The sequence below is a fragment of the Panthera pardus genome, unplaced genomic scaffold, assembly GCF_024362965.1.
Source record: "Panthera pardus isolate Hobbes unplaced genomic scaffold, ASM2436296v1 HiC_scaffold_3, whole genome shotgun sequence".
Taxonomy (NCBI): domain Eukaryota; kingdom Metazoa; phylum Chordata; class Mammalia; order Carnivora; family Felidae; genus Panthera; species Panthera pardus.
In genome coordinates, this window is record NW_026526876.1 from 34,588,109 (window position 1) to 34,600,176 (window position 12,068).

The following is a 12,068-nucleotide window of genomic DNA, read 5'->3' on the forward strand; positions in this document are numbered from 1 at the left end:
AATATAAAACCAATAAGATCTGTATGAGAGTATCAAACTTTTTAAAAAAAATTTTTAATGTTTATTTATGTTTGAGACAGAGAGAGAAACAGCATGAGCAGGGGAGGGGCAGAGAGAGACAGAGACTTAGAATCTGAAGCAGGCTCCAGGCTCTGAGTTGTCACCACAGAGCCCGATGCAGGGCTCGAACTCATCAACTGATGAGATCATGACCTGAGCCGAAGTCAGACGCTCAACCGACTGAGCCACCCAGGTGCCCCGAGAGTATCAAACTTTAATAATCCAAAACCACCCAAAACATGTAGCTTTTCATTTTCTAGGCATATTGAATAAAACCTAAAAATGAACCTGCAAGCACACTGGGACTTCTGCTTTGATAGATAACTACAGAGTTATATATATAATATATATATATATATATATATATTATATATATAATAGCTACAAGCACAAACCACTACTCAAAAAGAGCAACACTGTCTTCAAACATATGTTTCCCATCAAGCCATTACAGTAACTTAAACCTTGGATGTTTTTCCTCTAGTGAAAAATTTCAGAAATATGAACCAGCTGATCCAATGTGGATTAATAGTGGAAAGACACAAATGGAAACCAGTTGTGTGCAGCCTCTGGTCCCTCGGGTCATCACGGCCACACTGGGGAAGCCTCTTTCTGTGAGTCTTCCCAGATGCACGCTTGTAGTCCTGTACCACCTGGCACCTATGTTTATGCCTGGTATTATCTGCATGTCAAAGCAACAGTATATGGCCACTCTGAAAATCATCTTTAGGTGAAAACCCTCATCCTGTGTTTCCCTGACATGTGTTAAGAGGCCACATTTGTACTAAATGACCATTTACAGATACAGAAAAGGCCAGAACATGCTGAGATGCAGTAAAATACGTCTCTAGCATTTCAATTAAAAAAAAATTTTAATGTTTATTTATTTTTGAGAGAGAGAGACACAGACAGAGTGTGAGCAGGGGAGGGGCAGAGAGAGAGGGAGACACAGAATCTGAAGTAGGCTGTACTCTGAGCTGTCAGCACAGAGCCTGACTCAGGGATCGAACTCATGAACTGTGAGATCATGAACTAAGCCAAAAAGGACGCTCAACCAACTAAACCACTCAGGTGCCCCATGACCACTTTTTTTTTAACTGGTTCCTCTATAATGCCTGCTCCATCTTTTCTCCCCACCACGTGCCCCAGGAGGTCACCTCTCCTCTTCAGAACTCCTCTGCACCCAGAATACTTCTTACAAACAGTAGCCATCCAACAACCAAATGACTGAACCATGAGATCATGACCTGAGCCAAAGTCGGACACTCAACCAACTGAGCCACCCAGGCAACCCGCATTTCAATTTTTAAAACGGGAATTACTGAGCCATTTGGGATCATGAAATTTCCTTAGAGTACTGAACAAAATGTTAAGGATAGGGTGTTTGCACACTATGACCTGTCCTGAAATCACTTCAAAACCACATGACATAAAACTGCGTATGTTTTATTCTGGAACTCTATAGTTCAGCAATCCACCAACTTTTCAATGAGTGCGGACTTACTCTTAAGAAGGAAGAGCCAGTGCCTACGTGGTATGAATTTTCATCGGTTGACTTTTGATCCAGAGATTCATACGGTCGTTCTTGTCACTCCGACCTCAAGGGACAATGGGCAAGAATGGTGAGGGTGCTGGACATGGTATCTGTCCTCACAAAGATTAGAAGCAAGAAACGAGGTTTGTAGGAAGCAGGGAAGAGGAAACAGCCAAAGGATTTGAGACCCTATGGAAAGTAGCCTAAATTTGCTTAATGACTTCATGGAATTAGACCCTGTTCAAAAGACCTATAAGAGAATACAGTGATGAATATAAATCACCCAGAATGTAGCTCAAGTAATATTTTCCCAATAACCTCCTCAACTAGCAAAATACTACATGTAATACAACATTTTAAAAAATTATCAGTGACTCAAATGGGATACTTGAAAAAAAACAGGAAATATGGGTCAAGCTCTTTTAAAAACAATTTTCTGGGGGCACCTGGGTGGCTCAGTTGATTAAGCATCTGACTGGATCTCAGCTCAGGTCATGATCTCACAGTTTGTGAGATCCAGCCCTGTGTAGAGTTCTTTGCTGACAATGCGGAGCCTGCTTAGGATTATCTCTCTCCCTTTCTCTCTGCCCTTTCCTGGCTCCCATGCTCGCTCTCTCTCTCTCTCTCAAAATAAATAAATAAACATTTAAAAAGAAAGAAAAAAAATTTTCTCATTTGTAATATCACTGGCAATATGAAATGATAAGGTGGAAAGGAGCAAACACTGAGATAACATTTCAACTAATTTTTTTTAATGTTTAGCATTTATCTTTATTTTTTTAAGAGGTGGGGGAGGGGCAGAGGCAGAGGGAAAGAGAGAATCTTAAGGAGGCTCCACACCCAGCAGGGAGTCCGATGCAGGGCTCCACCTCATCAATCCTGCGATCATGACCTGAGCTGAAATTGAGAATCGCTGCTCAACCAACTGGGCCACCCAGATGCCCTTAATGTTAGTATTTAAATGGCGTATAGAAGACAAGCCCAGAACATATCTATCACAGATCTATCATGTATCAAGTGCATAGATTCCTGGGGTGGGGGCGGGGGGGAATATGTTTATTTCATTGACCAAACCGCAAGGAACACGAAAGCCTACGGTTACAACACTGCAGGAGGACTATATCACGCGGACTCCAGCTTGCTTCTTAATGGCCCCGTAGAGCTGGGAAGTGTTTCCCAACACCACCACCTCCACTAGCTCATCCCTAACACCCTGATCTTTAGAAACACGTACTGCTTTTAGCTTTATTCATTGCTGGCAGCTAGCTACAAAATAAATTACTTCAAATGACTTTTTATTAGTTTGCCTAAGACCAAGAAGTCAGGTTTTTAAATCTCCATGATGGTTGTCACGTAAACAAAGGCTTTGTGGCACCATTTCAAGATAAGGCAATTGTACTTTCCCCTCCAGGGGTGCCACACTCAAAAGTTTCCATGAAGATCCAGTATTAATGCTTGCGATTTCTATCACAATAATAACATAAAAATCACAGAGTTTTAAAGAGTTGGATGGCGACTTTTATTCCAAACCCTCAATTTCTATCCCAAACACCCAGGATAGAAATTCTTCCTGGAAGATTATTCTAGGCCTCTAGTCCCTGCTTGAAGGTGCCCAGACCTTGCAAAGTTCATGACTTGGTAAGGGAGATCATTCCATTTAAGAACAGGTGTAAAGTTAGAAATGGTTTCCTTTATGGAGCCAGATCTGTCTCTGTGTAACTTCTAGCAATCTGATCCTGATTCAGGCCTTTGGAGCTTTTTTTGGTTTTTTAAATCAAGATGTTGACAGAGCTGTGTTCCTTCTGAAAGCTCAAGGGAAGAATCCTTTATCTTGTCTTCCAGCATTCAAACATTCTTTTTAATGTTATATTTGTTTTTGAGAGAGTGTAAGCAGGGAGGGGCAGAGAGAAAGAGGAACAGAGGTTCTGAAGTGGGCTCTGTGCCGACAGCAGCCAGCCTGCCATGGGGCTTGAACTCAGGAACCTGGAGATCATGACCTGAGCTGAGGTCGGACACTCAACCCACTGAGCCACCCAGATGTCCCGTTTGGAACTATTTTTAAATGGTCACGTGTCTTCTTTTTTCTAAACAAAAATCTCAATTTCTTTAGCCATGCCTCATCTGACATTGTTTCCATACTCTTGATTACCTAGACCACATGTTTTGGATATAATGGACATATTCACAATTAAATAGTCTTCTTAAACTATGGCACCCAGAATTGAACACAAGGATCAAGAGCAGTGGGAGGATGACCCCTAAACTTGTAAATCTTTTGATAGAGTCTAACTTCAACGGCCATAGCATATTCACGACCATTGAGCTGGGACTTTTACAGAGAAACTTTATCCTTCACCAGATGTTTTATTCTCTCTTTTTCTTCTAACTCATGGAACTTCCTTTTTTTAATTCTATTTACTTTATAGAATCTTACCACTAATTTGGGGTCATCATTTCGCCCTAAAAAGTGTTTAAAATACATTTTTTATTCTCTCACTCAACATACTAAATAGGTATTATTTAGAAAAAATGCAACAAACCTTAAAATGCAACCAGTATTACACCAAAGCCCCCCACCTGCCAGTAACTATCAGCTTGACATGTATGTTTCCTGAATAAGCCATTTGAATATTTTATTCCACGTTAAATTGTTTCAATGTTAATAAAAGTTTTAAGAAATGCTTATTTACTGGGCCAGCAGGTTGTATAAAGACATAGGAATAGGCTCATAGGAATAGTTACCCTTTAGAAAAAGGAAGCAAAGGTCATGCATGAAAAGCACATCAAGTGACACGGAGTTTATTTACCAAAAATATTGTCTTTCTAGTGTGACAGCTTTTAGTTAAAGATAGATAGATACATAGATAGATAGATACATAGATAGATAGATGACAGATTTATTTCACTGCCTCTGACAATATACATAATGAAGAAAAATGTGTTTTGTAATATGGAAATCATGATGGGGGTGGGCTTCCCATTAGAAAAAGGCATCTGGAGAGAGGAAGTAGGATGTGTCATGGTTATTGTCTCCAAGTTTAGATCACCTGCTGCAATTCAAAATCTGCATATGTTGATTCACCTGCAGAAGGAGCCAGGGGTGGCCACAGCAGAGGTTTACAAGAACCTGGAGAAACTTACAAGTTTGTTATTTAATACTAAATCAAAACATTATAGCGTATCAGTTCCTCCTTTTCTCTTTAACTTTCTTGGGGGTCCTACACTTCCATAAAACAAGAATATACAGCTAGATATTATTAACCACTTTGAAAGCCCAAGGCAGGCTTTGAGAAAAATTTAAAACTTAAAATATTATTTTCTTACAATTGACAAAATCAAGAAAGAAGAATATTAAAAGGAATCTGACCATTCTCTCTTCCTACATTTTATTCTTATTTAAGACAGGATACATAAGGTAAGGATCTGCCATTTACTATAACTTCACCGGAAATCCCTGAAATTGATTTCAAATAGCTTCATCTGAAAAGATGGCATATTCATCACACAATTCCAAAGGAAAATAAGTTGGTACAAGCACAGTCATCAAAATGCATGAGGGCAGAAATTCCATAAGTGAAAATACAAGCTTAAGTAAGCTGATATCTGCTTCATTTCTCCAGTGGGAGATAACAAATATCTGAAGGCATTTTCTGTGCTTTAAAATAAATAAGACAGTCTATGGGGTTTAACAAACAGTTAACAAAACAAGAATTTAGTACTACGGATGTCACTGAAAATCCTTTAGGTAATTGTACCAAAAAGGAAACACCCACTTTATCAACTAGAAAAGGAGGTACTAATTGATAACTCCCTAACATTCTCTTGGAGGATTGGTTTTGCAGGGTTGAAACCCTTCCATCATGTCCCATTTTGCCCAAAAGTCTAGTCTATTAGATTCTGATCATGGGAAAGGAAGAATCATAGGGGAGAAAGTGGCTCAAGCGGCTCCTCAGGGGGAGCTTTTCCCACCAACTTTGGGGGTGCTAACCAGGGAGGAGGTGTGAGCAGGTTGCTCTCTGATAATGAGAAGGATATGATGCAAAACCTCAATGACCCTCTCCCAGTCTACCTGGATAAGATGGCGCTCTGGAGCACCATCAAGTAAACTTCAAGTTCACTTGAAGATAAAATCAAAGAAATTTGGACCTGAGGCAATGGTCAAAAAGTAAAACAGGACTAAAGAAGTATCATCATCTGAGGGGCACCTGGGTGGCTCAGTCAGTTAAGCATCTGACTTTGGCTCAGGTCACAATCTCACAGTTCGTGGGTTCGAGCCCCACATCAGGCTCTGTGCTGATAGCTCAGAGTCTGGAACCTGCTTCAGATTCTGTGTCTCCCTCTTTCTCTGCCCCTCCCCCACTTGCACTCTCTCTCTCAAAAATAAATAAGCATTTAAAAAAAAAGTATCACCAGATAATTGAGGAACTTAAAAACAAGGTAAGAAATTTTGCTACTGCTGGACAAAATATGACAAAGTGACAAAATATGAAAAGATTGAGACCATCTTACACCATATCTGTACTTCCCTCAATTCAACCAGATTAAGGAATTTAACAAGCAACAGAATGTACTTCTTAGCTATGTTCCATTTTTTTTTTCTAATTTGCTTACTTTTATATAGTTCATTTTCTGGAAAGAATTATAGAAATGTTTCCAAAATACTTAAACAAAACTAAACTAAGTACATTGCCTGCAGTCACTCTATCCTCAAAAGAAGAGATAAATGCTATAGATATACTTATACAACTATTAAATGTATTTGTCATTAAGAACGATATACATAAAAAATTTCTGTGAAGACCCTGAAACAGGCATTGCTAAATACCAGTGTATGAAAGTTCAGAATATGAGCATAACAAACACAGCTTCTATGTGTGTCCTGCTTTTCCAGATATTAAACACAACCATTAATAACACCAGCTTCACGCTCCAGACTGATAGTGTAAAATTAGCAGCTGAAGACTTCAGACAGAAGTAAGACGTGGTTACCTTCAATGGCACAATGGAACATATAAGCTATGGAGAGAAGCTGTGGGTGAAGCCGTGCTTATTTTTATACTGGAATCACAAGTTACAAAAAGAGGATTGTTCTTTTTAGAAATAAATGAAATCCTAAAAATGGAAAGATGCTTTAGCTGAATACACTACAGAAGGCCATTATTTACAAGAACATTATGGCGATTCTGTGTTCAAAGAATCATCGCCTAGTTTATAAGTAAAAAATTTTTTTAAGTTTATTTATTTTTGAGAGAGAGAAAGACAGACAGAGAGCAGGAGAAGGCAGAGAGAGAAGAAGACACAGAATCTGAGTAGGCTCCAGGCTCTGAGCTGTCAGCACAGACCCCAACGCGGGGCTCAAACTCACGAGCTGTGAGATCATGACCTGAGCTGAAGTCGGATGCTTAATGGACTGAGCCACCCAGGTGCGTACCCAGTTTATAAGTAAGAACTTTTAGGGTCGCCTGGGTGGCTCAGTTGGTTAAGCATCTGACTTTGGCTCAGGTCATGATCTCACAGTCCCTGAGTTCGAGCCCCGCGTCGGGCTCTGGGCTGACAGCTCGGAGCCTGGAGCCTGCTTCAGATTCTGTGTCTCCCTCTCTCTGGCCCTTCCCCCATTCATGCTCTGTCTCTCTGTGTCTCAAAAATAAATAAACATTAAAAAAAATTTATAAGTAAGAACTTTTATGAATTAGGTATATTTTAAGTGAGGTACCATTATGTGTGTCTGACGATTCTTTAACTCCTTTCTTGACATGTATGTACAAGGCCCTCATGAACAAGAGGAAAATAAAATATGGCAACTGTGTCCAAAGAAATAAAAATGCTAGAGAGTTCTTCCTCAAAGCTTTCAGTGTTTTATATGCAGTGCCATGGTACTCCCACCCTCCCCAAAATGTGAAATGCAAATAGCAAATTATATTTGCATCAAATATAAACTGAAGCATTTCTGGAACAGTCCTTAAAAAGATTGTTTAGAATACAGTATTAACACAAAACTAATAACCACTGAAAGCACTTGAAACTTTTTTTAGGTGTGGGTCTGAACTGGCCCTGTGCCAGAGTATGGAGGCTGACAACCACAGCCTGTGCCCAGTCCTGGATGACCTGACTATCCAACACTGACCTGGAAATGCAGGTCGAAACCCTGGCAGAGGAGCTAGCTGATCTCAGAAAGAACCATGAAGATGTGTGTGTCTGTAGGGTGAAGTATAACTTGCCCTTTTCTTTAAAAAAAACAAATTTTTTTTAGGTTTATCCATTTTTCAGAGACAAAGAGGGACAAAGCATGAGTAGGGGAGGGGCAGAGAGAGAGAGGGAGACACAGAATCTGAAGCAGACTCCAGGCTGTTGACACAGAGCCTGACCAGAGGCTGGAACTCACAGACCACAAGATCATGACCTGAGGTGAAGTCAAAGTCAGACGTTTAAGGGATTGGGCCACCCAGGTGTCCCTAACTTTCCCCTTTCTTATTTTTTGTCTTTGATTCCAATCTAATGATGAGGTTAAAGAAAAAAAATTTTTTTTAAGTTTATTTATTTATTTTGACAGAGACAGAGACAGAGTGAGTGGGAAAGGGGCAGAGAGAGGCAGAGCAAGAATCCCAAGCAGGGTCAGCGCCATCAGCCCAGAGCCCGACCAGGGGCTTGAACTCACCAGCCGTGAGATCATGACCTGAGCTGAAACCAAGAGTCAGACACTTAACCAACTGAGCTATGCAGGCGTCCCAGAGGTTAAGGAAAATTCTAATAAATGAAGTGAATGCTACTGCCATTGTGGTTGAATTCCTTGATGGTTGTTTCCCACTCAGGAAATTAAAGGCCCACCAGATATGGCAGGCGTGTGGAGACGGTCGTCATACCGGGAGCTCAGCTATCCCGGCTCCTCAATGGCAGAACTCACCATGGGGCTCTCACCGAGCAGAATCACCAGGATGCTAAAATTAGGTTCAACAACAAGGCAAACTAAAAACACAGTCAAGGTCGGAGAATTAGGACGACTTCCCTTTGCTGATAAACGACTCTGTTTTATAATGGTATTCCAGAGCAGAGTGCTACTTCAGCAGATAGCTTCCGCCGCGGAAGCCGCCAATTCTGCTAAGGTTCAGATGAATGAGCTGAAGCAGACTATTCAGGCCATGGAGCTAGAACTAGTCTGCAGGAGCCCTGCTATGTCACGATCTCCTCCTGGGGGACTATGCCAAAGACCAATTTGTCCCCACAGATAATTTCCTGATTTCACCTCAGCAATATGGTTCCAAAATATTATATTCCCAAATGGGCTCTATTTTTTAAAGCTCTTAAAATCTTAAGATCTTTGGCTTCTTAATTATTAGCTTAGACAGTAAAGTGTTCACTTAATGCATGAAAAATATGTAGAAGCAAAATGAACTGCACATACCAGCCCCTATTTTGAAAATACCACAGCCCCTGAATCAGCTAAGACACTGCAAATATCAACATGAGCTCGCTGTGAGGGAAACACTGGGCTGGCTCATTTTCGGAATGAGATCACTTGTTTCTATTTCCGGGTAGGTGGTAAGGCAAGACTCCTGTCTAAAAGCTTAAGACAATTAGTGTCGGTAAAATGTCTTCAGGAATATCCAGCTAGGATTTCTTTCAATATCAAGGAGTGATGTTGAATGTTGTGTTTTAATTATGAAGATTTCATACATTTAAACTTGAATAACAATGTTTTCCTTTTTAAGTCAATCTTCACTTATATTCCCAAAAGATGAGATGATTTGTGATAAGCATTTATTAAGTATCTGATGTTTCAACAGCTGTGACATAGGAAACAGGATAGTGGTGGCATGTCTGTCTTCTGGGAAGCACATTTCCACCATAGGGAAACGTTTACTAACCTAATAATGCATTAGCCAGTTCCTATATTTTGCATCAGCCCAGTAGACCCGAGCCCCAGTCCCAGGCTGTCTCTAAACTCAGAGTGTGACCTTAGATAAGTCACTTTTCCAAAAGTATCCATCTCTAGACCTCATTTTTCCATTATCTATACAACAGGGGAGTTGGCAATCCTTATGATATCTTCTTATTCTACAGTCTATGACCCTATGCAACCAAATTTTTAAAACCATCAAAAAATATCAAGGTGGGTGAAATGAATATTATAGTGAATTAAAATTAGGCCAGATTTACTCTAATTCAAGGAGTTTGTTATATCTTTTTAATACATCCAATGTCAGGTTCTAAGGTAGGGTTTATCAACCCTGCAACTCTAGACATTTGAGGTTGGAGAATTCTTTGGGGAGGGGGTAGCTGTCCTGTACAACCTATGCGTTGTAGCAGCATCCATGGGTTTTACCCACTAGATGCCAACAGCATCTCCTATCACCCATTTTGACAGCCAAAATGTCTCCAAATGTTGCCATATGCCCTCAAGAGGAGCAAAGTGACTCCTTTTGAGAATCACTGCTCTTCACATGCAAAGAGCATTTTCATACTCCACAAAAGCGAGTGCTCATCACGGTATGAAATGCTCAGCCTGGTACAAAACACACAGGATGAAGTACCCTCCTTCCCTCAAATCTCAAATCTTCACCCCTTTAAAACATGGCGTCCAAGCAAAAAGGGTTATCTCTGTTTCACTTGAAAGAGAAAGGGCTGGAATAGAGGAAAGAACACGCCTATGAGTCCTGTCTTCTTTCTCACAGCACAAATAGGAACCCCTTCTGATACTTATCTGCCTAAATAACTCTTTGTTTCATCTTTTCTCGGGTGCAAACTTCAAACTTCACTATATCCTCAGTAAACATCCCTGCAAGCCAGGCTGACAGAACCCGAGGCCAACTACCAGACTCAGCTTTCACAGACCCGAGTATAGATGCTGACCCTGGAGATGCAGGTGCTCATGTTTGCAAGGAGATAGAAAGCCAGAACACAGGCTACCAGCAGCTCCTGGGCATCATGGTGTACCTGGAGAACCAAACTGAGACCTCCCACTGCCTGCTCCAGGGACAGGGCTGGTACTTGGGAAGCTGTATTCTGTGAAGAAGGGGAGCAGGTGGGGCTGGGGGAAAGTATAGGTGTCCAGTTGCTTCTATGCACGTTCTTAACTAAATGCAACAGTATTACACTACAAGGGCTGAACAAACTTCCACAAGACCCATCCTGTAAGTGCCGGCTCTATAAAGGCAGCGACTGAGGCCTTGATTTATGAACGCACCCCCCACCCAGTCCCACGCATTACCATCCCACACAAGACACTCCACGAATGTTTGCCCACCTGAACTGAAGTTTAGGGCAGCGCCGTGGCCCTATTTCCCCTGCTCAGAAAACAAGCACATTATATCCAACCTGTTATATGCTTAATAGTCATTTGGGGCCGTGTAATTCAAAAACAGAATGAATAAAAATACACCAAGTTAAAATGCAATGCCTTCAACTCACAGTCTTTAAAAACAGTCCTGGGTATTACGATATTTATGAATACCTCAAACGATTAAAACAGAGTATAAGATGTTCTATTTTTCTTTTCAGTCATGAGTTTAAAACTGGATCCAAAGGAGGAAATAAATCGAGGGTAAGTTCTATAAGAAAGATTGTCTTATTTCATTTTCTTTGGAGGAACAATATATTCCAGGCCCAAGAGAATTGTGTTTTTATATGAATTTATCATTTATATTATGCAATTAAAAGCATATTTTTAAAAAAATTTTAACATTTATTTATTTTCAAGAGAGAGAGAGACAGACAGACAGAGCACAAGCAAGGGAGGGGCAGAGAGAGGAGGGAGACACAGAATCTGAAGCAGACTCCAGGCTCTGAGCTGTCAGCACAAAGCCCGATGTGGGGCTCGAACCCATGAACCATGAGATCATGGCCTGAGCCGAAGTTGAATGCTCAACCAACTGAGCCACTCAGGTGCCCCAGCAATTGAAGGCATATTAATCCAAGGCTTAATTATGGAATAGTTTCAACTGACATATTTGTCAAAATAGCACTGTAATTTTTTTCTTTGAAATGTATGCCTATATGAAGTAATAATAAATGTCCTAGAAGCTTTTATCACACCACATTTAAATGTTTTCCTTCCAACATTGTTCGACTCAATATGTGGGGAGACATTTTAATGAACATTTCTTTTGAAAGGTCAAAATAACAAGATTTATGCTGATAGGTTAGTTTAACACCGTTTTTCAAACTGTATGCTTTGACCCGTTAATAGCTCTTTAAAAATATTGGGTCACAGTCAGCATTTTTAAGCAGAATGTAAGAGAAAACAGCAAAGTACATATTATCTATGAGTGGTAAATATTATTTTACAAATGTTTTAATTATAAGTGTGTGTTTCTGGGTATGTGTGTGTGTGTACGCTGATGTCACAGCATAAAATGCATTTCTTCTTATGGAAGAAATTGGAAAACTACTGTGTTTTTTTGGGTTTTGAGGGGTTTTTTGCAACCTGCCTCTACCTCTATCAGTTCATCGTCCACACTGCTGCTAGAGCCATCTCCTA